This window comes from Octodon degus, unplaced genomic scaffold (assembly GCF_000260255.1).
Source record: "Octodon degus isolate 3935 unplaced genomic scaffold, OctDeg1.0 scaffold00348, whole genome shotgun sequence".
Classification (NCBI taxonomy): domain Eukaryota; kingdom Metazoa; phylum Chordata; class Mammalia; order Rodentia; family Octodontidae; genus Octodon; species Octodon degus.
Window position 1 is genome coordinate 30,212 of NW_004524924.1, and position 6,475 is coordinate 36,686.

Genomic DNA, 6,475 nt, shown 5'->3' on the forward strand with positions numbered 1-6,475 from the left:
TCTAGTTTCTTACACAATTGGTCCTTTTTTTTTTCTTTCAAATGTGGACTAAGATGCTATTTAATTTTGTTCTTCCATAGCTAATATTTTTATGTATATGCTTTAATGATTTTTTTCTTTACAAGAAGTTTTGGACAATTTCATTTTTGTGCATCCTGGTATGATTTTTATTTAAATGTCTTTGCAAAATGTTCATTTTTCTTGGAAATGAGGTATTACAAGTTGAATTAAATTCAGAAATTTTAAATCTTTAAAAAAAATGTTTGAAAGTATTGTTTGAAGCAAGGTAAAATTCCCCTATGATGAATGCTATCACTATGTATATATAAAATGTACCAATAAAAAAATTTCAAGGTAAAAAAAAATACATCAAAACATAATAGTCAAGATCCCAGAAATGAGGCACAAGAACAACATACTGAAAGACGCTAGAGAAAAGAAACAGATCACATTTAAAGGAAGACTCATCAAAATAATGGCAGACTTCTCTTCAGAAACCATGAAGGCAAGAAGAGCATAGAGCAGAGTCCTCCAAGTTCTCTATAAAAACAAATTCCAGCCCAGACTACTATACCCTACAAAACTCTTTCAGGTTTGATGGAGAAGTGAAATACTTCCATGACAAAGAACAACTAAAAAATTTCATGAAAACAAAGCCAACCCTACACAGACTAATAAAGTTGTTCTAGAGAGGGACAAAATGATCAGAACTCCTAAAATGAGAGAAGAAGAAACCCACTAAATAGGGCAAACAATTAAACACAGGAGAAAAAGGAGTAAACACTAGCAGATAAATAACATGTTGATCATAAATCAATATATCTTAATTATAACCATTAATGTGAATGGACTTAATTCACCAATTAAAAGAAATAGACTGACACAGTGGATTAGGAAACAAAATCCAACCATATGCTGTATACAAGAAAGACACTTAACTCAGAAAATAATTCATAGGCTGAAAGTCAAAGGATAGAAACTAACACTATGTGCCCCAGCATCTCAGAAAAAAGCAGGGGTAGCAATCGTATTCTCAGACAGTCTCAACTTCAAACCAAGACTGATCAAGTGAAATAAGAAGGACACTATATACTGATTAGGGGGAAAATTCAAGAGGAAGAGGTAGCAATCATAAATGTATATGCACTAAACACAGGAGCACCCAACTATATAAGACAAATCTTAATAGACATGAAAAATCTAATATCCAATACCACAGTCTTAACACAAGACCTTAACACCCTCTTATCCCAAAAAGATAGGTTAACCAGCAAAAAATTAGCAAAGAAATAGCAGAACTGAACCAAAGCTTGAAACAAATGGATTTAGTGGACATATATAGAGTGTTATACCGAAACACAGGTGAATACACATTTTTCTCAGCTGCACATAGGTCATTTTCTAAAATAGAAAACATACTGGTCCATAGTTCATGCATAAATATATGCAAGAAAACAGAAATCATCCCATGCATATTATGTGACCACAGTGCAGTGAAACTAGAAATAAATGAGACAAGAAAACAGAATAAACCCATAAATATGTGGAAATTAAACAACACCTTACTCAGCAACCAATGGGTCACAGATGAAATTAAACAAGAAATTCAATAATATCTACAAATCAATGATAATTCAACCACAACTTATCAGAACTTATGGGATGTGAAGAAAGCAGTTCTCAGAGGGAAACATGTAGCTGTGAACTCACATGTTAGGAAAACAGAACAGGAACAAATAAACACAATAATGTTGCATCTTCAACATCTAGATATGGAAGAGCAAACCATATCCAGAGCCCAAAAATGGGAAGAACTCATAAAGATTAGAGCATAAATTAATTCAAATGAGATGAAGAAAACAGTTCAAAGAAGTAACAAATCAAAAAGATGATTATTTGAAAGATTAAATAAAATTGATATACCCCTAACTAACCTCATCAAAAAGAGGAAAGAAAAAATTCAAGTACAAACAATATGGAATGAAAAGGGTGTAATGACCAGCGATCCAGTGGAAATTCAGAAGATTGTCAACAGCTACTTTGAAAACTTTTACTCTCACACAAGAGAAGACATAGCAGAAATGGACAGATTCCTAGAAAGGTATAAATTACCAAAACTGAATCAGAAGATATAACAACTCTCCATAAATCAATAACAGTCAATGAAATACGAGATGTAATAAAAAACCTACCGACAAAGAAAAGTCCAGGTCAGGATGGATTCACAGCTGAATTCTACAAGAAATTTACAGAAGTAGTCCCTATACTCCTCAAACTCTTCCATGAAATTGAAAAGGAAGCAATCCTCCCAAAATCATTCCTGGAGGCAAGTATTATACTGATACCTAAACCAGGGAAAGATGCAACTAAGAAAAAGAACTACAGGCCAATCTCCCTCATGAATATAGATGCCAAAATCCTCAATAAAATTTTAGGAAATAGAATACAGCAAATCATCAAGAAGATCATATAACATGACCAAGTGGGATTCATCCCAGGGATGTAAGGATGGATCAATATTCAAAAATCTATAAATGTAATACACTATATCAATAGAGCAAAAACTAAAAACCACATGATCATCTCCTTTGATGCAGAAAAGGCTTTTGACAAAGTTCAACACTCATTCATGTTCAAAGTCCTACAGAAAATTGGAATAGATGGCCTCTACTTCAGTCTGGTAAAAGCCATTTATGAAAACCCAATGGCTAACATAATCCTAAATGAGGAAAAACTGAAATCTTTTACTCTTAGATTTGGTACAAGACAAGGATGTCCTCTACCACCACTCCTATTCAATATAGTTCAGGAATCATTAGTTACAGCCATTAGACAGGAGAAAGAAATAAAAGGAATAAGAATAGGTAAAAAAGAAATTAAATTATCATTATTTGCAGATGACGTGATACTTTCCTTGGAAGACCGAAAAAACTCCACCAAGAAGCTACTAGAATTAATACAGAAATTCAGTAGCATAGCAGGTTATAAAGTCAATACTCAAAAGTCAATAGCATTCCTCTCATAGACAACAAACACACTGAGAGGGAAATTACAGAAACAATACCTTTTGCAGTAGCACTGAGGAAAATGATATACCTTGAAATTAATCTAACTAAAGAAGTCAAAGATCTTTTCAAGGAAAATTACAATACTCTGAAAAAAGAAATTGTAGAGGATTTCAGAAAATGGAAAGATAATCCATGCTCCTGGATAGGAAGAACCAACATTGTGAAGACGGCCATACTCCCAAAATTGCTGTAGAGATTTAATGCAATCCCTATCAGACTACCACCGACATACCTCACAGAGGTTTAGAAATCATTCCTAAAATTTATCTGGAACCAGAAAAGACCTAAAATAGTAAAGGCAATCCTGGGCCACAACGACAAGGCAGGAGGCATTACAGTTCTTATCTTGAAACTTTATACTACAAACTACTGCGATAAAATCAGCATGGTACTGGCACCAAAAGAGACCTGAGGATCAATGGAATAGATTAGAAGATGCAGAAGCCTCTATGAACACACTTTGCCACTTGATCTTTGACAAAGTGCCTAAACATGCTTACTGGAAGAAAGATAGCCTCTTTAACAAATGGTGCTGGAAAAATTGGCTCTCTACATGTCAAAAACTAAAACTTGACCCAGGTCTATCACCATGCACTAAGCTAATGTCAAGATGGATTAAATATCTAAACATTAAAAAAGAAACACTAAATCTCCTGGAAGAGAAAGGAGGAGGAACTCTTGAAGTTGTAGGGGCAGGCAAAGAGTTCATGAACAAAAATCAAATTGCACAAGTAACACTGGAAAGAATTAATAACTGGGACCTCCTCTTTTTGAGAAGTTTATCAACATCAAAAGAAATTATCAACAAAGTAAAAAGAAAACTCACACATTTGGAAAAAATCTTAACTAATAAGCACTCAGCGAAGGTCTACTCTCTAGAATTTATGTAGAACTAAAAAACATTAGGACCCCCAAATTTAAAGGTCCAATCCAGAAATGGGCATCTGAGATGAACACACACATCTCAGAGGATGAAATTAAGGAAGCCAATAAATATACGAAAAAATGCTCCACATCACTAGCCATCCATGAGATGCAAATTAAAACAACATTGAGATACCATCTCTCCCAAGAAGGAATGGCTATCATAAACAAATCAACTAACAACAAATGTTGGAGAGGCTGTCAGGAAAAAGGAACCCTTCTCCACTGCTGGGGGGAATGTAGCCTAATGCAACCATCATCGAAATCAGAGGGGAGACTCCTTAAAAAACTAGGACTGGAAATCCCATTCTAACCAGCTATTACCCTACTGGGAATTTTCCCAGAGGATCTGAAAATGCCATATCATAGTGATATATGTGTGCCTATGCTTTTGGCAGCACAATTTGTGATCATCAAACCTTGGAAATAACCCAGATGCCCATCACCCGAGGAATGGATGAAAAAGTTGTGGTATATTTATACAATGGAGTATTACTCAGCTATAAAGAATGATAAGCTTGAAGCATTTATATTTAAGTGGATACCACTTGAAGATATACTCATAAGTGAAATAAAGCAGAACCCTGTGTGAAAATATTGTACAGTCTCCCTAGTATAAGAACTCAAAAGAAATACAAATAGGTATAACACAATTAAAAGGAAAGTGAGAAGTTCAGGATTAGATAACAAAGAGAGGGCAAGGAGAAAAGCTAGTAAACATGACAGAGGCAAAACCATACATTTATGTACACAAATGGGTAAGACAATGATCTTGAGAAACATCAGCACATTTTTGAAACTTGTAGTTAATTGGTAAGATTCTTACCCTGATTAACTATACATGCTGATACCTGTGAACCAAGCAACTGTACTGCAGATAGCAATGTGAAACAGTAGGGTCATGCTTGGAATGCCTGTCATTCTGGCCTTCTAAATATGTACTGCTTGTCATGACACACCAATTATTGCCATACTGTCTCTCAAGTAAAAGTTAGCTTTTTTAAAAAAAGGGTAGTAAATGAAAAAAGAGACAAGGAAAAGGAAACACGTTACAGGACTGTCCTGCTGCAATGCTGTATGTGTTTATATTTCTAAATTTCTGTTTAAAAGTATGTTACTGTTTATTCCTATATTTAATATATTTTAAAATTTTGTTTGTTTATATTCTGTAGGGACTTAAAGTTTAACATATCAATACTTGATAGAAAATATGTGTTCGATCTTATACCTAAGATGTTTGATATTCAGACAGTTAGCTAGGTTAAACCCCACTGCATATGTTGTAAGGTAATAATAAGCTTCTCTTCTGGAGGGTTAACAACCTAAATCTGGAGACCAAAAATTAGAGAAAAGGAAAGGCTGCAAGGACAGCCAATATTTTGGCCCTAGCCTTTCAAGGTCAGTGACGACTCAGGACATAGGAGAATCTATACTGCAACATCATGTAACTCAGTTGTGCACCAAATTTTCTGATCAAGGAGATTACAGGGCTACAGAGGAAAGTGATCAATGATATAGAGTGTGCCTAAGGAGAGTCACATGGAGAGAAAACATTCTCTCAGGCTTTCACACAGAGCAAATTGGTCAAGCAATGGCCATGACTCATCCACATGGCTGACACTGACAAAGGATCTACAAAGTGCGGTTCAGGGTTTCAGGTTAAAGCCTGAGCAGACTTACCTGACCTTATCAGATACAAAAGTTACATTTCTTGTTAGATAGGTCTTGCTTTATCTTGGTCTTAACCATCCAGGAGAGAGGTAAAAAAAAAAAGGTATAAGGGATGAAACCATGTTGGTATTCTGGACTATAAAGGGCTCAGGTCAACAATTTATGACATTGCCAGTCCTGCAGATGACCCACTACTATTATTGACTACTGGACTATATTGGAATATTTTGCTGAATTCCCGCACCTACAATATTTAAATGACAAGGGAATACCCTTCTCTGACAAAACTATACAAAAAAAGGTGGTACCAATGAACAGCCATTTTGTATTTGTATATACAAAATAGTTAGGATAGATATACAGCTACTTTCTCTTACTTCAGTGAGAAGAAAGATTTGTACTAAGAGTGTTTGGACAGGATATCATGTCTGCATCTTGTACTATGAGTAACCACTAAGAACATAACCATATGCAATGCATTAATTATTGAAACTCTCCTACTAATTGGTTTTGAAACTGTCTTGTTGCTTTTTGTCTTTCCATAAAATTAATAAAAAAAAGAGAAAAAGGACAAACAAAAATCAGCTTTCCCAATAAATGGAATCCTTATGTTCCTAAAAGATGTACTAGAAACAACAAAATGCACCTACAATATTTAAATGGCAAAGGAATAGCCATCTCTGACAAAACTAAATAAAAAATGGGATATAAATGAAGGACCATTTTGTATATGTATATACAAGATAGTTGGGATAGATATATAGCCTCTTTCTCTCTCTCTCTCTCTCTCTCTCTCTCTCTCTCTCTCTCTC